Source organism: Pelophylax lessonae (assembly GCF_965119305.1).
Source record: "Pelophylax lessonae genome assembly, chromosome: 10".
In the NCBI taxonomy this organism is placed as follows: Eukaryota; Metazoa; Chordata; class Amphibia; order Anura; family Ranidae; genus Pelophylax; species Pelophylax lessonae.
Genome location: NC_138777.1, coordinates 96132698 through 96153311, shown reverse-complemented (window position 1 = coordinate 96153311; position 20614 = coordinate 96132698). Strand labels below are relative to the sequence as shown.

General features: G+C 42.0%; 1 protein-coding gene across 4 annotated transcripts in view; it reads right to left on the bottom strand.

Moving 5' to 3' along the window:
- EPS8L2 (EPS8 signaling adaptor L2) overlaps positions 1-19931 on the bottom strand; it is a 247565-nt gene extending 227634 nt beyond the window's left edge. For 2 of the 4 annotated variants that reach the window (XM_082271162.1, XM_082271164.1), the window contains exon 1: positions 19738-19930. The gene's annotated coding sequence lies outside the window, so the exon portion shown is untranslated. Of the gene's footprint in view, positions 1-19727 lie in introns of all 4 variants that reach the window. The other 2 variants (XM_082271163.1, XM_082271165.1) reach the window with 2 other exon arrangements.
- Between the last annotated feature and the right edge of the window lie 683 nt (positions 19932-20614).

Here is a 20614-nt window from a genome sequence, read left to right as displayed (position 1 = left end):
CCTAATTCACACCTGAATCGGAGAACAGGGACGCACCAGACCCCTGCTGTGGGGCCACAGTATGTGTGAACCCACCGTTAAGGTATTTGCAAATGTATAGGTAGTGAAAGGGCCACCTAAGGTTATTTACCATGGGCTTTTATTTCTACCAACCCAGCAGGCATCTCTAAGAGCTTGCTTTTGGTGTGGATCTGTTGTAGAGCCTTGAGAATACAGAAGCTCCCTTGGTGATCTACAGGAAATCAATACCTATGTCCAGGCATCTGTAAGTGCCACATTATAGTTTTTGTATGCTCACGGGTCCAGTTTCATTAAGGCTCACTTAAGATTCACACTGCCGCGACCAATTGTGCGACTTTGCCAGGCGACTTCCTGGCAATTTGCTAGCGACTTGAGTACAACTTGATGTTACTTTGAAGCGACTTAAGGGAATGCCTCGGTAATCTTCCCATGATGTCAGATCTAAATTACATCAATATAGAGGAGGATCCGACTTGGAGGTGACCTGCATTTAAGTCTATGTGCACAAGTCAGATAGAAGTCGCCTTGAAGTAGTACAGGAACTTTTTCAAAAGTCAGAGCGACTTCAGTAGTGCTAATTAGGACTAATTATCTCCTATTGACTAATGTCACGCGACTTGGGGTCTCACAAGTTGGATCTCAAGGGAGGCCGGGAGTAAAGAAAAAAGGAAGACATGAACGGAGGGACGGCATGACAGGGGTTAAAGGGTCGTGAGTCGGAGTAATAGTTAGAAAAATACATATATGCGCAGTTTTAATTGGTTCAGGAGTGGGTGTGAGTAAGGGATGGGAGGAGTTGCAGTGGGGGGGGGGGGGTTTGGCTAGGCAGAAGTGGGGGCAGATGTTCAGTTGGAAGGGAGATCAGCCAGGGAAAAAACTTCCCTCCCGCCCGCCCTGTTATTTTACTCCCCACTTTTTGATTTAGTACCTTATTGGGATTGGGGGATTGGGTCGATTGTTGTCAAGCGGATGGCCGGGTGCAAGGTCGTTGTAGGTTACTGTGGGCACTAAAAAAGGTACTTGGTAGGGACCCGTCTGAGGTATGGATCCCAGTTGTTCTAATAGAGGTATCTGAGGCTGGTTGTCTCCAAGTTGGTGGTGTTGCGGCTGGAGGCCTGTTTTAAGTAGGTCGCAGGTATTTCTTCTTGTGAATGAGGCCTACGAGGACCTTGAGGCTCCAGTTCTACTGTATTTACATTGTATTCACGTTGTTATGTTTTATGTTATTTATTACATTGGTTAATAAAAGGCTGCTTTGGCCATTAACTCTAGTTGGTTGTCAGTGTGGCTATTAAAGGGTTGGAGGGAGTGGTAAGATCAAAGCGGAAGGTCACAAGACATCTTTAATACCCTAGTCAAGTCTAGGTATGGTGAACCAAGCCTACAGGTGCTCACTGCCTTCAGTCAATGTTTATTCAGCAAAAGTCCCTACCGAGATGTAATGAAGGCGAGAAGATCCCAAAGCTGAATGGCCATGTGCACGTTCAGAACACTATACTTTGCATGCAAAACGTGGCTTGGCCCTTGTGAACAAGAGCATTACTGAAGAAAGCCCTACCATGGGCTGACTTGATCCTCACTGCACCAAAGTACGCGTTCTTCAGTATTACATTACAAACACACATTTTATAAATAGACGCAATTTTGCATGTTCTGTACATGCTTGTTTCTGGACAAGCTCCCATACACAAATAATGAAATGCTTCAGCATATAGCCAAAAACACCATAAAGAACACAATTCCTTTAATCCATGTTATAGTTCGGGTTGTATCAACTATAACAACAAGGCAGCCAATAAATAATAATTAATAATACCGAAAAAAATAGTATGCTGGGGATCTATAAATCTATGAACAGTTTGTGTTAGGAAAGAGACATATCTGTGAAAGAGTTAACCCGATGGCAGGTTAAATATTACATGACCCCTGTCTGGCCATGTAGCGGTAGTGTAGTGACATTAATATTGCCACACTCACATTCCAGAGCTGGGACACTCAGCGTCCTGTCAGGGACTGTCGGTAATGGAGAAGGAATTTGACCCTGCTATTCACATGTGAAGCTTACTATGACTAAACCTCTAATTAGAATCGACTTCTTAGCATTTGTTTGTTCACTGCATTTTTTTGCTTGTTGTGACAGAAGAGCATTGTGAAAGGAACAAAAAACATCTGACACATTATATGGTGTAGGTATATATGGAAACCATATACTGATATCTACATGACACATCTTATGTAGGCGTCTCTCTTCCACAACACGGTTACGAGAGGTGAGCAGTAATAGTGAATAACGTCAATTTGTGATAATGACCATCAAAGCCAGTGTTGTATAATGGTGACTATTGTGATTATTATTATTATTATCATTATTAACCTCTTGCTGATGGACGCTGAATGTACAGGCACCATACAATACCTGTACGTCAGGGCTTTCTTTCAGGTCCGTTTGCGCATGCATGCACGCGTGCACCAAGAAACCCGAGCTGTCATTCTCTGCAGCACAAGCCGATCACCGGGTCCCGGCCAATAATTTATGACCGGAACCCACTGATCGGCTGAGCCAATGACAGAAGAGAGCCCTGTGTTGTTATACAACACAGGGCTCCCTACAGACAGCAGCGATGTGCTGTTTTTTCCTCTCCCTGCAAAGCAGGGAGTAAGCACCGATTCGCATATGTGCGATGACAGACATCGCATGTGATTCGGTAGCGCACTGCTGTGCCCTACAAACAGCAGCGATGTGCCGTTTATTCTCTCCCTGCAAAGCAGGGAGTAAGCGCCGATATACATATGTGCGATGACAGACATCGCATGTGATTCGGAGCACACTGCTCTGCAAATCACATGCGATGCAAATTCAGCCATACAGAGTGTATAGCTGAATTTGCATTGCCTTCGGACACATCTCGCACAGGACTCTTTTTTTGGGTCCACACCAGAATCGGATAACATGGTGGTTCACACCATGCGATCCAATTCATGTCTGAACTGACAGTTCGCACTGCGATATGTGAACTGATCTGGGGGTGTTGTTAACTTTGTATTGACACCCCCAGTGATTCGCATATGGCAGTATGAACTGCCTGTGAGTTGAATACGATGCCGGAACCCGCAGTGGATTCGCAGGGTTCCCGCATCACATTTGTGTGAACCAGGAAGTAAAAACCAGTACATTGCCTAAGCTGGGTACGGCCCAAATGTCAGGAGACATCAGCCTGTTCAAAAAAAATGGCAGACATTCGGCCTGTGTGTTTGACGGTCTGTCGGACGTGCATGCTGGAATACCAGCAGCCAACAGACTCCCGATCATCGCTCTCAGCCAATGGCAGATCGGAGTGTTCTGACGGAGGGGGGGGGGGGGGGGGGGGGGTCGTCCCCCTGTCAGAACACAACAGCTCAGTGGGAGAGATCACTGTACTAATGTTAGATCATAAGTACAGCGTCTTAGACCGGAGCTGACGGTGTGTACCAGGCATTAGTAAAAACAGCACACAGTAAACATTGTTAGGCGTATAGTTAACCCCTTTATGGCCCCTAAATGTTAACCCCTTCTCAGCCAGTGTCATTAGTACAGTGACAGTGTATATTATTAGCACTCATCATTATATTAGTGTCACTGGTGATGTTAGTGCAATTAGTCAGTTCCCCCCCAGCATCAGTTAGTGTCAGATTGTCCACTGCACTATTATAGGCCCACTACACTGTAAGTCGCTGATCACCGCTATTATTAGTATAAAAAAATATATACATAAAAATTCCAGTATATACAGTATACCATATTTTGTGGACGCTATACCTTTCATGCAAATCAATTAATATGCACTTATTGGGATTTTTGTTTGCCAAAGACATGTAGCAGAATATATTTTGGCCCAAATTTATGAAGACATTTGATTTTTTGAAATGTAAAAAAATAAATATTTTTTTATTTTTTTATGGGATATGTTTTATGGCAAGAAGTAAAAAAAATATATTTTTTTTGTCTTTTTTTTTGTTTATATAATACGAAATAAAAACCCAGTGGTGATCTAATACCACCAAAAGAAAGCTCTATTTTTGTGTGAATTTTGTTTGGGTACAGCGATGGATGACTACAAAATTATTAGTTAAAATAGCACAGTGCTGAACAGCAAAAAATGGCAAATGGCCTGATCATGAAGGGGGTAAAACCTTCCAGAGCTCAAGTTGTTAATGTTCAACAAACCCAAAATGCAGTATACTAGATTTTTAATAATACACCTTAGCACAGTGCATAATAGTGAACAGGATACTTTAACCACCTGACCTTCAGAAGGTTTGATCCCCTTCATGCATTTTTTGCTGTTCGGCACTGCGCTATTTTAACTGGAAATTGGTCAGTCATGCAACACTGTACACAAATGAAATTTATAATTTTTTCCCCCAGAAAAAAAAGCTTTCTTTTGGTCCTATTTGATTACCACTGGGGTTTTTTTTATTTTTTTTTCTATTTAAACAAGAAAAAGAAAAAACATATTTTCTGTTATAAAACATCTCCAATAAGAAAAAATTCTAATTTGTTCAAAAATGCAGGCTACGTGTCTTTGGTAAAAAAAAACAAAAATTATAATAGGTGTATATTAATTTGTTTGTGCAAAAGTTATAGCATCTACAAACTATAGTATCTATACTGCAATTTATGTAGTTACAGATGCTGTACTGTAATGGTGGTGATCAGTGACTTATAGTGGGACTGTGATAGGGTGGCGGCCAATCTGGCACTAACAAACATTATCTGGGAGGGACACTAACTGATTATCAGTGATAATACTGACACTGTACTTATGATACTGGCTGGGAAGGGGTTAACATCTAGGGACAATCATGGGGTTAGCTGTGTGCCTAACAATGTGTAATGTGTGCTGCTTTTACTTTCTGATCTGGCAGTTTTTTTTCCCTGCTTTGCAGGGAGAGTAGACAGCCAGATCATTGCTCCCTGTACACAGAAATCTGTGATTTTGTAAACACAGAACTCTGTGTGTGATTAGAGGATCAGCTGATTTCAGCCAAAATCATTGGTTACAATCTTCTGCCAATCTCGTGCTGTGTCTAATCAAAACCGGAAGAAGGCCGTCACGTACATGTATGTGAATGTGCCTGTATCTGCTGCCCCGATCCCAGTACATTTACTGTAAGTGATTGGCAGGTAGATAAAAACAATGAAATTTGTTTTACCAATGCATTTTGTTGAGTTTTTTTTTAAATTTGGCATAATGTATACCAATGTGTTAAGAAGCCCTTAAAGCAGCCTATTCCAGGCAGACAGCGGTCTGCCTACTAAGGGAAGACCGCTGTTCTGTGAGAGGCGAAGGCAGAGATACTGTGTTTCTGCTAAGCAGAAGCACAAATTTCTGTCTTCTTCCAGTCAAAGCATCCCACACAGTTAGAAAGCACTCCCTAGGAGCACACTTAACTCTTTGATCACCTCTGATGTTGACCGTTTCCCTGCCAGTGTCATTAGTACAGTAAGGCTCCATGTACACGGGACGCTGGAAATGGCCGTTTAGGAGCAGCTGGGCGTTTTTTTTAGAAGCCCCTGAACCCATCTACATTTTATCTTATCTGTCCATGTACACCAGGTCGTTTGCGGTAGTTTGCGGGCAGTTGCGTTCAGGGACTGTTTTTAGAACGCAATTATTTGCGTTCGAACGTGTGTTTCCCGGCGTTTCAAATGCAAAAATGCGACCGAACGCGTCCGAACGCGTCCGAATGCGACCGAACACGATGACCCGCGTTTGGCGTTCGCGTTTTTCCATTTTAAAGGGGAATAATTTTTTTGACCTCTAGGAACGGTTCTAAACGTCCCGTGTACATGGAGCCTAACAGTGCAATTTTTTTTTTTTTTAGCACTGATCACTGTAATAATATCACTGGTCCCCAAAAAGTGTCAAAAAAGTCAGTTAGGTGTCCGATTCGTCCGCCGTAATGTCACAGTCCTGCTAAAAATCGCTGATCGCCGTCATTACTAGTAAAAAATTAAAAAAGAATTCCATAAATATCGTTTGTAGATGTTATAACTTATAACCAATCAATATATGCTTATTGGAATTTTTTTTACCAAAAATAAGTAGTAGATTACATAATGGCCTAAATTGATGAATACATTCAATATTTTTTATTAGGTATGTTTTATCGCATAAAGTAAAAAATGTTGTTTTTTTTTTTTAAATTGTCGGGAATTTTTTGTTTATAGCGCAATAAATAAAATCCGCAGAGGTGATCAAAGGAAAAAATTGTATTTGGGTACAGTATTGCACGACCGCACAGTTGTCAGTTAACCACTTACGGACCGCCCGCTGCAGTTTTATGTCGCTACTTTGATGTTAAATACCGGTGTTATGGCAGCAGATAGCTGCCAAACCCTGGTATTTTCTTACACGGCGGGCAGTCCTCTTTCACATAAAAGTGGTCCCAGTGGCGGAATTTCCGTGGGATCACTTCTATGTGCGGCAGGAGAGGTGTCCACCCCTCCTGCCGCTTCCCGTTTGTTTTCTCCGCTTAACGGAGCCGTCGGTAGCGGGGAAAATGATCCGGTCCATCCACGTCCCAGACAGGAAGTCGAGTGAGGGCAAGATGGCCCCCACTCGACTCTATGGCCTTGGAGGACCGGAGCGACGTCATATGTTCCTTCCTCCCAACGGTCTTCAAGGGCCCATTTTTTTTCCCTTGCTTTTAAGTGTAGATGTGAGATCTGAGGTCTTTTTGACCCCAGATCTCACATTAAAGAGGACCTGTCCTGGTTATTTCTATTACAAGGGATGTTTATATTCCTTGTAATAGGAATGAAAGTGATCAAAAAAATTTTTTTTAAAGGGACAGTGTAAAAATTAAAAAAAAAGGAAAAATAAATAAGAAAAATAAATATAAAGCACCTTGTCCCTCCGAGCTTGCGCACAGAAGTGAACGCGTACGCAAGTTGCGCCCGCATTTGTAAACGGTGTTCAAACCACACATGTGAGGTATCACCGCGATTGTTGGAGCGAGAGCAAAAATTCTAGCCCTAGATCTTCTCTGTAACTTTAAGCTGGTAACCTGTTGACATTTTTAAAGCGCCGCCTATGGAGTATTTTAACGCCATTCCAATAGCATGCGCAATTTTGAAGCATGACATGTTGGGTATCTATTTGCTCGGCGTAACATTATCTTACACATTATAGAAAAAAGTTCGGCTAACTCTACCGTTTTCTTATTTTTTAGTTCAAAAAAGTATATTTTTTCAAAAAAAAATTGCATTTGTAAGACCGCTGCGCAAATACGGTGGGACATAAAGTATTGCAACGATCTCGATTTTATTCTTTGGGGTCTCTGCTAAAAACGCCATTCCAATAGCATGCGCAATTTTGAAGCATGACATGTTGGGTATCTATTTGCTCGGCGTAACATTATCTTTCACATTATAGAAAGGAATTCGGCTAACTTTACCGTTTTCTTATTTTTTAGTTCAAAAAAGTATATTTTTTCCAAAAAAAATTGCATTTGTAAGACCACTGCGCAAATACGGTGGGACATAAAGTATTGCAACAATCTCCATTTTATTCTTTGGGGTCTCTGCTAAAAAAATATGTAATGTTTGGGGGTTCTAAGTAATTTTCTAGCAAAAAATACAGATTTTTTTTTCAGAAATAGGCCTGGTCCTTAAGTGCTTAAGCTAATGCAGTGCTGTATCGCAAAAAACGGCCTGGTCATGAAGTGGGGGGGGGGGGGGGGTAAACCTTCCGGGGCTGAAGTGGTTAATCTACAAACATCCCTTACCTGCAAAGGCAGGTTTTTTTGTAAAGGGGAACTATCCTTTTAGATCCCTTGCACACGATCAGAACGATCAGGTCCGCCTGTCCGCTTTTCAGGCCGACCTAATCGGGCCACCCATTCTACTCTATAGAGAGGTGGATGTCAGTGGAGATGTGTCCGCTGACACCCGTCTGTCATCCGATCCAACAAGATCCGCTTAAAACAGACGGATGGTGATACATTCGCCATCCAGCGGGTCGGATTGGATGAGATCGGACATGCTGTCTGTTTTTATCTGATCTCCCCATAGAGGAGAGCGAGACTCTGACAGGTCCATCCCTGCACAGTGAGCAGAGACAGACCTGTTATTCGCCTGCTCAGCGGGGATCAATGGAGCCGAGCGGATCAGCCCTGTGAGAAAGGGGCCTTAAGGTCAGAAACTCTAAACAAGGTGATCTTTGAGTTTGTTTCAGTTGTATCTATGGCATTAAGTCAGGAGGAAGATAAAAGACAACCTTGATTCACTTGGACAAGCAAGAAGGGGGGGGGGGAGGGGGGACAGAGTTACAAATACTTACATGTACAGAAACTTATACAAGATGTCACAAAATGTAATGCATTGCATTTTAGTAATGCTTGGTTTTTTGCCTCCCTCTGGGTCAACTGTGGTTATAGGATTGTACATTTTTTTTTTCTTTTATTGGTTGAACTAGATGGACTTTTTTCAACCAGACTAACTAATGTAACTATTAGATGTGGTGGCTGCATTCGTTTTCTATTTTAGGGTTTTTTCCCTCTGTTTTTAATCTGGCCAGTAACACACCTCCTGTATTAGAGGAGCAACATGGACACCTTTGGAGAAAAGCATTGTCAGTCTGGGGGAGGGAAATGTTAGATGTACTAGCAGATTTAAATACACTAGCAAACTGAAGTCAAACTGTATAGTTACAACAACTGGCGATGAGAGAGTGTCCACTCAAACAAAATCTTCAGCACACCTCACACATCAAAAAACACATCTTCAGCACACCTCTCAGACCCTTTTGATTGGTTATGTTAGTTCTCTAAATGCCCTCTACAGCATGGGTGTCCAACCTTTTGGCTCCTCGGGGTCACATTGAGTGTAGAGAAATTTTCTCGGGCCGCATATAAAATATATTCTATAGTTAAGGTATATAAGTAATAAAACGCCACTTTGCCCTTCCCGTGCTAAAGCCCACCCCCCAGCACTAATTTAACACAACTAGTGGATGATCCCCTCCGAGGCAGCCTCTGTGGTTGTGCCCCCGACTCGACTTCCTTCCTCCCCAGCAAAAAAATAAATTGTCAGGGGGCAGTGGGCCGCATTGCCTGTGGTTCTGGGCTGCATGCGGCCCCCGGGCCGCAGGTTGGACGTGCCTGCTCTACAGGGACCTAAAACGATGGCTGCAAATGGGCAGCTGGTGCTCCCGTTCTCAATCAAAACTGTAAAAGAATTCCAGGAGTCATTTATGAAAGCTCTAATCTAATACAGCAGATTGTCTTTGCTCTACAAATGAAGACTCTGCACAAAAACCTAGTGAACTTTGTTAGGGAGGAACAAAGGCAGATGATGCTGTCCCTTCCGGGCCGGGACAAGGGGTGGGCAGGAGGGTCAGTTTGCCCTGGGCGCAATGGTTTATTGCAGGGATGGGGGGGGGGGCACCTTGACCCTAAACCTAAGGGGGGGGCGCAGTTTGGCATCCTTGCCCTGGGCGCTGGATGACCTTGTCCCGGCATTGGTCCCTTCCACAACATGCGGGCCAAGATTGCGAGAGGGACAGCAATAGTATTGAAGGTATTAAGAAGGCTGTATGATCATTTGTTGCTTGGCTCTGATGAAGAAGGAAATACCTTTGAAACGCGTCAGCCAGCAGGGACCCTGGTGAGGCCCCCCCTAAATTAGAGTTATCGACAAGCCCGGGAGATTGCAGCCACATGTAGTGGCTTGATGTTCTCTTTTACTACCTATGTTTTTGAGTAGCTATTCTATAAATGTTATCCTTAATAAAAATTGTTGTTGGGTAATGCACTAGGCCAGTGCACCCTCGGTTTTTATCTATTCTTTATCTTTACAGTGTTCTGAGGACAACTCCAGTCCTAGAGGACAGCAAGGCTCCAAAGGTATTATCCACTTCGGACTACAGAGTACTTTCTGATTTGGACCCTCACACGTATGCGCAGGGGATTATCGTTGTAGCAATAAAAACTGACAAGGGTTCTAATCCCTTTGCACTCTATGCAAAACGAAAAAAAAATAAGTTTTGCCTTTAGTTATACTTTAAGCTTACTAGACCTGCACAATATTAGGATGACAACAATAACTTTGGTCTAATTTCCAGAGTTCCAAATTAAAGTGATTGTACAACTTGTAAAGCAACCCATTACGTTTAAAATAGAAATATAAGGCAAAATATTTTTTAATATATACATATATATATATATATATATATATATATATATATATATATATATATATATATATATATACATATATATAAATATTTAAATATATATAGGATACTTTCTCTTACAATACATGGTACAGGCAGGCACATATCAGGAATATGACGTTTTGGGGCTGGGGTCTCAAACTGGTGGCCAATTCCCATGAGGCATTGCAAGGCTGAGAGATACAAGCATGACTCCCATAGGCATGATGGGACTTGTAGTTCCACAACAACTGGAGGGCCGCCAGTTTGAGACCCCTGTTTTGGGGTAACAAATGCTTTGTCATGACCCTGTGTTACATAAGCTATTCTCCTTCACAGTAGAAGCTTTTCTGATATTTGGCAGCAGGGACTAGAACTAGTTCATTCACTAGATTACCTGTCAGAGCTGCATCAAGAGTGTCAAAGGTCACAGCTAAGGAACAGGTGAATGTGACAGTCACAGGAAGAGATGTATTATCCGGTTAAAGAGGACCTATGCTGTACTTTCACTTTTTTGAGTTATTATGGTAATTATTGTAATTATAATACTGTCACATTTTTGTGATTAGACATGATCTTTGATTTTTTTTGTATTCCATATTTTCAGAACTGTATTTTTTTTTTTGTATTTTATGTTTCCATGTAGCTTCTCTCTGGATATAATGAAATGAAAATATGTATAGCATTCAAGGACTGCTGAGATAAGATAAAATAGCCAGAAGCTGCATTACAATGTTTACAGGATACGTCATAGTTTTCTCCATACTGCCCCTGTATTTTACGTATCATTCCTACAATGCTGAGCGTGGTGTGAAGCCTGCCATGTCTTTAAAGCGGAAGTGAAGCTAATTCTTTATTAATTTTTTTAAATTTTGAGATATAGCTTTAGTCCCGGTTCACACTTGTGCAATGCGGGAAGGCTGTGAATTTGCAGCCTGTTCCTGCATCGCAAACGCACCCCTGGCAGTTCACACTGCCATATGCGATACGCAGGGGGTGTTAACGACACCCCCAGTTTGATTGCATATCGCAGTGCGATCTGACAGTTCGCACAGGATCGGATCGCACAAGTGTGAACCACTATGCGATCCGATCCTGATGCGGCTGGAAAAAAGGGTCCTGTGCGTGTTTGGTGCGCTCCGAATTACATGCGATCGGCGCACTCGCAGGAATGTGAACCGGCCCTTAGTCACATACCTGTATTAAAGTGTATTGCTGATTGCTCATTACTGTAGAAATCTCTTCAGTGAAGCTGAGTCTTCTTCATAGCATTGAATTTCTGGCCCTGCATGGGTTAAATGCTTTGCGCCTAACACTGAAGGAGTCCCTACCCTTCAGGCTTGAGAAAATGGGGCGAACATTTTTTGCCCGAGGAACTTTTGAAAGATTTTCGTATAGTGTTGCACAACTTTCTACAGCCAATTCTGACCTTCTGAACGAAAATTCCTGAAGGGACAAACTCCAAATTTGTTTTTGTACGACAACAGAATGTACGATTTTCGTTTAATGTGTTGTGTACTGTTTTTATACAATTTACGTACGAGAAGAATCAGAAACGAAAAACTGGGCATGATCAGAAACAATGAACAACAAAAAAAGCCTTTGTCATATGAGAATTTTCTCACAAATTTTCCTTCATCGGTTCCAATTTGCTGTGAAACAATGAGAAAAATCAGACGATCGTTCACCCGACTTTCTTTAAGTCTGTACCCCACTTTCCTGTATTCTCCTCCATTCTCCATGCAATACATTCTTTGAATAGAGGAGAGGTGGATGAATGACAAGCTCATCTCCTGCATTCAGAGAACATGTTGACTTTTGTGAAAACCATACAATGAGTCCTGTGAATGGAGGAGAGGACAGAAAGGGGAGGGTAGCCATCAGGACTTCTTCAATGTTAGACCCTAGGCAGTTAACCAATGCAGGGCCTGAGATTTGGTGCTGGGAAGAGGACCTCTGATCACTGGAAGGAACATTTCTTTAGTAAACAGCAGTCAGCAGGACATGGGACACACTTCATTACAGGTAACTGATGTGACTGAAGCTGTACCCCACAATTTGTTTCTAACGAAATTTCAGCTTTAAGTCTCCATTCACACTACCATGACTTGTCAGCCTGACAAGTCGCGGTCCATCGCGATCCATGCAGTGCTACAGGACCCGTTCCAATAGGAGCGACACAAGTCGCTCCGACTTGAAAAAAGGTTCCTGTACTACTTTGGGGCGACCTCGGAGCGACTTGCATAGACATTCATTATATGAAGTCCGTGCAAGTCACTTCAGTGTGAATGCGGCCTAAAAGTGTTCTCTACAGAAAGCTGTCTGGTAATGCTTCATTTTTTCCCAGCTTTACTTGCTTCGGACACAAACAAAGACAAACGAACATTTATGTGTGCTGAGACATTTTTTTTGAATGCCAACAGTATGGCAATGAGAAGGCTGCCCCACTGATTAACCACTTAAGCCCCGGAGGATATTCCTGCTAAACGACCAGGGGGTATTTTGCGATTCGGCACTGCGTGACTTTAACGGACAATTGCACGGTCGTGCGACGCTGTACCTAAACGAATTTGACGTCCTTTTTTTCCCACAACAGAGCTTTCTTTTGGTGGTATTTGATCACCTGTGCGATTTTTTGATCATGCGCTATAAACAAAAAAAGAGCGTAAATTTTGCAAAAATAACAATATTTTTCACATTTTTTTTATATGAAATTCCCCCCAAAAAAAATGTAAAAATCAAAATTTTTTAACATTTTCGGCCAATTTGTTTTATGCTACATATGTTTGGTAAAAAAAATCACAAAAAGCGTATTTTGATTGGTTTGCGCAAAAGTTATCGCGTTTACTAACAAAGGGAAAGATTTTTGTCATTTTTGTTGTTTTTTTTTTTAACGCGTAATGGCTGCGATTTTTTTTGCGGTACTGCGACATTGCGGCGGACAGATCGGACCCTTGACTGACATTTTTGACACTTTTGGGGTTACCAGTGACATTTCTACAGTAATCAGTGCTATACAAATGCACTGTTACTGAAAAAATACACTGGTAGTGAAGGGGTTAACTTTATTTGGGAGGGAGGGGCTGTGTGTATCCCTAGGGGCGTGCTTTCTACTGTGATTGGCTGTGGCTTGAGCTGTAAGGACACTGATCAACGGATCTACATACTAGATCCGAGTGATCAGTGTCTTTACAGCGAGGAGAATGACAGGTGGCTTGTTTACACAAGCTGCCTGACATTCTCCCTCTCCCCCGCCGATCGCCGAGTGACCGGCGGACATCGGGTCCGCTGGTCACACACGCGGGGGGTCCGTGACCGCGCGGGAGCGGGAGCGCGCCTCCGCGGGCTCGCGCTCGCTCCCCAGAGCCTCACAGGCGAGCGACGTAGACCTACGTCACTCTGCCTGTGAGGGGCTGACTGCCGCAGTAAATATACTGTGAGCAGTCGGCAAGCGGTTAATAAATAGGCGCCTCAGTCTAGTTTTTATCAGTTTGAACAAACTGATAGGCTTGCACTGAGAAAGAGAAACCGTAAGGTACAATCAATGTGCAGCACTAAGCAGGAAGCAAATCCCGCCTATGTAATGAGCATTTATATATATATACATACAGTATATTACCAAAAGCATTGGGTCGCCTGCCTTTACAATTACATGAACTTTAATGGCATCCCAGTCTTAGGGTTCAATATTAAGTTGGCCCACCCTTTGCAGTTATAGAAGCTTCAATTCTTCTGGTAAGGCCGTCCACAAGGTTTAGGAGTGTGTCTATGGGAATGTTTGACTATTCTTCATAAAATTGATGGTGCTATATAAGTATCTGAAATAAATAAATGTAGCAAACTGCCCTTTGCATCATTAATGTTAGGACACAAGTCAGCTTGTGCAGGATGGCTACTATTTGACTGCATGTTTAACTAAGCTTGTCCTATAGATTTGTGTTTACATGATAAGCCCAGTTCACCATGGAGCTGTAGATTCTGCCTGTACTGACTTGTGTCAGCACATAAAGAACATGCAAGGGTTGATTTACTAAAGGCAACAGGCTATTCTCTTTTCAAGGAATGTTGAACTTTGCAAGGGAATTTTGGCCAGAGCTTAGTGAATGTGGTGAAGTTCCACTTTGCAAAGAGTAACTAATCACGTGCAGGTTAAAAAAAAAACAGCATTTTTTGCTTGCACATGATTGGATGATGGAATTAGAAGGGCTTTGCCTCATTCACCAACCTCTGGAGCAAATGAATTTCCTATTTGCCTATTTCAGCCTATTTGCCTATTTCAGCCTATTTGCCTTTAGTAAATAAACCAAACAACGGACAAAGCGGTGTTTTATTGAGCTATATCTGTTACAATACACTTATTCACTGCTGTGTATAGAACCTTACTGGTCCATCGGGAGCAGTCTTTACAGGATATACTCAAATTCTGTACCCTTCATGTGCCATCACAAGTCAAATGGCCGAGTGCTAAGAAAAGGATGGTGATAGCGTTATTTAATGGTGTCAGCCCCATATGGCACATGTCATTCCACTCAGAACCAGCTACCTAAATACAAGCTTCCATGCCCACATGGTTTGAGTATAACTCTACAGACTTACCACAATATGGTAGTCTTCCTATTATTCTAAAGTCTCTTGGTAACTTGCTTCGCTCTTCATGACATAGAAGTCTTTGGCCTCTTTCACACGGGCGTTCTGTATGTCCGTATATCACCCCATCCATTTGCAGGTGATATACGGACATAATGCATGTCAATGGGATTGCGGATGTCAGCGGATGACCATCCACTGACATCCGATTTGCGTCCTTTCAGTTCTGTTCCGTTTTTTTGGAACGGAACAGAACCCTATTTTTTCTTCCATTTAAAAAACTAAAAGGACGCAAAATCGGATGTCAGCGGTGTCATCCGCTGACATCCGCAATCCCATAGACATGCATTATGTCCGTATATCATCCACAAACGAATGGGATGATATGCGGACATACGGACCAGATGACACAAGTGTCATCTGTGTCTGTAAAAAAAAAAAGTACCGGAGCGGATCGCAATACGGTCCGCTCTGTGTGAAAGAGGCCTTAATGTAACATGGCAGTCTCACGTTTTATGGCAGTGGTAGAAACAAACTTTGCTAGGGTTTCAGGGGCATGCTCTGGGTTGGGTCAAGTTGAGGGTACTAGCTGTTTGCAAAAGTGGATTGCAGAGTGTGGGTCTACAAAAAATGTTCCTATTCTCTAGCACAGCCTGTCTCAACCAAGGTTCCTCCAAAGGTTACTAAGAGTTCCTTAGGAAGAGAGCAGTGGCAGATTGATCTACTGTCTACACTGACCACCAGTGTTAAGGACTAGGAGGCACTAAATTATTTACTGTCTTTGTATTTTTTTTTCTGGCCAATATTATTATTCATTTCATTTCATGATCATTATGGAGACCCCATTCTTTATTATTATTTTTTTTTCAAACTATATACAACTTACTGATCACATTAATGTGCCATAAGCTGTAGGTGAAATAATTTTAGTGGGTGGGTTCCTTGACATCTAAAAACTATTTTAAGGATTGCTCCATAAAAACCAAAAAGTGCAGCGCTAAAATCAGTATACAATAATATAGCTAAAAAGCTCATATAAAGAAAACAAAAAAAGGAGAGGGGATAGTGTCCAAATGAATAGTCCCAATATTAAGTGCAGAGATGTGAATCCACGTGCAAAATAACTTTCTTCCAGTGACACCAGGGAAAAGTGTAGGAAGGGGACACCCTTGTGCTCAGGTATAACAAGCAGCTTACCGAAATTCCGTGGCTGCTCAATTTAATGAGACAGCCTCTCCCAGCTAGTAATAAACCAGTAGGTCAACCGATATCAAGCTCAGGTGCTTCCAAAGACTCCAAAAGCCGAAAGCCGTTTCCGGTGTGTTGTTAAACCGATCACATTAGTATGTGGCACACTTGGAACTTCTCATATACTCCATTGAACGTAAAGCCATATGTAGAAAGAAACAGAGGCCCATAGCGTAATCCCGTAAACCAATAGGTAAATTTATTAAAAAAACTACTTACAATTTGAAAGACAAAAACAGGCATGTAGTATGTGCCGGTCATGGATCTAACCGCGGTGTCCCGCAAGTCTCCAGATCAGCATACGGATAAACAGCCGGCTTCGTTGGGGGGCGTGTGGACGTTTACGTCTGGGATCGCCAACGTTTCGTCATAAGAAAGACTTCTTCTGGGGAAACGTTGGCGATCCCAGACGTAAACGTCCACACGCCCCCCAACGAAGCCGGCTGTTTATCCATATGCTGATCTCACGCCCAGAAGAAGTCTTTCTTATGACGAAACGTTGGCGATCCCAGACGTAAACGTCCACACGCCCCCCAACGATGCCGGCTGTTTATCCATATGCTGATCTGGAGACTTGCGGGACGCCGCGGTTAGATCCATGACCGGCACATACTACATGCCTGTTTTTGTCTTTTAAATTGTAAGTAGTTTTTTTAATAAATTTACCTATTGGTTTACGGGATTACGCTATGGGCCTCTGTTTCTTTCTACATATGGCTTTACGTTCAATGGAGTATATGAGAAGTTCCAAGTGTGCCACATACTAATGTGATCGGTTTAACAACACACCGGAAACGGCTTTCGGCTTTTGGAGTCTTTGGAAGCACCTGAGCTTGATATCGGTTGACCTACTGGTTTATTACTAGCTGGGAGAGGCTGTCTCATTAAATTGAGCAGCCCACGGAATTTCGGTAAGCTGCTTGTTATACCTGAGCACAAGGGTGTCCCCTTCCTACACTTTTCCCTGGTGTCACTGGAAGAAAGTTATTTTGCACGTGGATTCACATCTCTGCACTTAATATTGGGACTATTCATTTGGACACTATCCCCTCTCCTTTTTTTGTTTTCTTTATATGAGCTTTTTAGCTATATTATTGTATACTGATTTTAGCGCTGCACTTTTTGGTTTTTATTGTATTTTTTGAATCACTGTTAGTTGATTTTGTGCCAGCTGCTCACTATTGTTCTCAATCAATTGGTTTTCTATCACATTTAGCACGGAAATTTCTCTTCTATTTATATTACAAGGATTGCTCCATGCTATATAAAATTGTAGCATGAGGATTGGTTTAGGAAGCACTGCTCTTCAGTACGTTATCCTTATAATATAGAACACTGGTTCTCACCACAACCTGGCTGCTTCCACCAATACTCTTGCCTAAACACATCGGGCAAATCCAGCTAGATCTAACAGAGCGTATGTGTTAAGCCAGTCTGAGCAGTTTCTTGTCATGAATGACTTAAAATGTCGGCATACCTTTACAATGTGCAATGAAGGATCAGCTATGTAAAGAGGAACTCCACTATGGGAAGTTGCATGAATCCATAGGTGTGACATAATTAATTAATATTGATACTATCCGCCTTCCAGTTTTCTTTGCAGGGAGCATTTCTCTGAACAGGTACTGGATTATTTAACCTATTTAACAGCCAGCTGAAGTCATTCATAAATTATCCTACTCCAACTTTGTGTCATAGACTCCTTTTATACCAATGGTTAGATTTCAGCTTTTAGCTGCGGAAAAAGGAACTTATTTACCGCAGCTAAATGCAGACAATGCGTCCCTATGGCCCCGTTCACACACTGCGTTTAGCAACGTTTTCATAACATACGGTTTTGTGCATTTAGGAAAAATAAAATTGACAACGTCCAGGAGCGATTTACTGCAGCTATCTGTATATAAACGCAGGTAATCCCAGTACAAAGAAAACATAAGTAAACAGTTGCTATACAAAAGGCAAGAATTTACTACTGCAGCTAAACGCAGCTGCATGTAAACGCACGTAATCGCACAGGAGGGTTGGAATTTCAAAGTAACAAAACATGCTTTTACCAATGGCACAACAACCGCCCGTGTGAAAGGGCCATATTAAGAAAAAAATGAAGACTTGGTGCAAATTAGCAGCATAGAAAAAAAAAACAGTTTTCTATGGGTTCATAAACATTGTCCCTTAAGAGCCGGTTCACACTGAGGCGACACGACTTCGGGGGGCGACCTGGCGTGCACCGCTGTGCACCGCGACTTCGGCGCGACTTGCAGGGAGTTCACATAATTGAAGTCTATGCAAGTCGCTCCGAGGTCGCCCCAAAGTAGTACAGGACCCTTTTTTTAAGTCGGAGCGACTTGTGTCGCTCCTATTAGAATGGGTCCTGTACTACTCAATAGACCGTGACATACCGCGACTTGTCAGGCTGACAAGTCACCTGAAAAGTCGCGGCAGTGTGAATGGGCTCTAAATCATTTTAATCAGTCTAAATTTTTAACTTCTACACATAGTTGAACAGCCAGTTTACCTTTACGTCTTTTTTTTTTAATTGTTTAGCTTTTATGTCACACCCACATTGATAGGTATCTTCACAGTACCAGCCAATCAGAAAATTCTCTCATATACTTGGAAAGGATGCAGTTTATGGCTTTATTGCACTAGCTGTATAAATCCTGTAGTACCATTCTACTAAAATCATTATCGCAATCTGTTTCAGCCATACTATCTGCTTAGTTAACATCAGTTTTAAACATTTATAGTAATTCGGTTAATTTTGCAAGGCTCTGTACAGAAAACTCTTAATTTGTATTCCGAATGAGAGTTAATATGTAACCGAATGTTGTTCAGCCATAATGTGTGTGCAAATAAATATATATTTATTCTCTGCATGCCGTATACAGGTGAATGAACATATTTTATCTGAAGCTGCAGCCAATCAGAAGATGACTTTCAGCGGACCTTGTTGCTGTGGGTTGCAGCACACCATTGCAGGTAATACATTTTGAATAGTTTCTCATTCCCGCATGCTGTGCCAAGTTTACAGGACAAGGAATGCCTACTCGATCAGGCACTTTAAACAAGACTAGCATTAATGCCAGAATTTACTCTCACTTCAATGAGCCACTTGCCAAAGCTTCCAGTAATGAACACAACAAGAAGCAGCTTGGGGTAATGCCAGACCCTCTCTCATATTACAATGGTGCCTTGCCAAGGGGCCCATAAAGGTACACAGAGAGACTAAGTGACCGGTTCTTCCCCCTATCCTACAGCATCAGTTCTTTACGGTTTAGGTATATTTCTGGTGCTTTCCACTAGCCTTGATAACATCGCTGTCTGTGACCATGATTGACATCTTCCTAGATTGCTTATTGCCCTTTGGTCCTCATTAACACAATACTGTTTTTTTTTTTTTGTTTTTTTGTTTTTTTACATATCTGCGCCATCAATTCATTTTTTTTTTTAATATCTGAAAAGCGTTCACACATTATTTCTTCGCATACAGCCTAAAAATTTTTTAAAATATACTTTTTTTTTTTTTTTGCTACAGTGTAATTATTCTCTAGCAACATCATTAATTCAATTGTTTGCTTTGATCGGTTTCCTCTGTTTAATCAATGTGCCCATTGTTCGCCCCTTTCATTAGTATGTAGAGTCGCATTCAGCTTAGTAGATGTTTAACAGGCCAACAGGTACTCACCGTCTTAACTCGCGCGTAGTTTCGCACCGTGTGCCTTTAATACAATCTCCTAGTAATTCCAGAGGACGCAATAAAAGAAAGGACTTGCTGTGTCGCTGCTCCCCACTTGGATGTCACTTTGCCTGGATGCCACTAAACTGCTTTCTGTACTGTTCTGACAGCAGGTGAATGTTTCACTGTGAACAAACAGAGGTGGAGTTAAACCAGAAGGACAGGTCTAGTGATACTGGGAGGGGACACCTGCGGGACAGCTCCAGCCCTGTACGCTGTGACTAGACAGGAGAGAATGTGTGTGTGCATACTGCTGTTTATTTTCCGCTTCGCTGTCTATTAAACCAATAGCAAGTCTCAGCTTTACAAAGATACATAACCTCCTATATCCAGAATCCCACGTTTTCTTCTAATGACATGGCAACCTTGCATGACAATGATGATGGCGATCAGCTGTCACAATGTAATAATACCCAGCTTCATCATTTTACACTTTCATGCAGTATCTTTATTCCTAAGCATAGTTTTCAGCTGTAAACATTTACCATTTTAATTTTTACAAAAAACGTGCTGCATAACTTCAAGAATAATTCCAGCCAAAACTTTCTATTTAGTTTTAGATAAGCTGGCCATACACTGTAAGGCGTCTCTCTATCTGAATATGAAATCTCTGTTGATTCCCCTGTTTACACTATACAGCATGGATGGAGGAATCTCCATCGTATTCGGACATTTTTGCACCGGTGACTGATTGTATACATTACAGAATATATTATATATATAAACCACGCTCGTTGTGGCAAAGGTCAAGCAGCAACTTACAGTGAGATAACACAAGATCAAAAATAAAATTCAAAAAGTTGCGCTATATATTACAAAGTGAGTA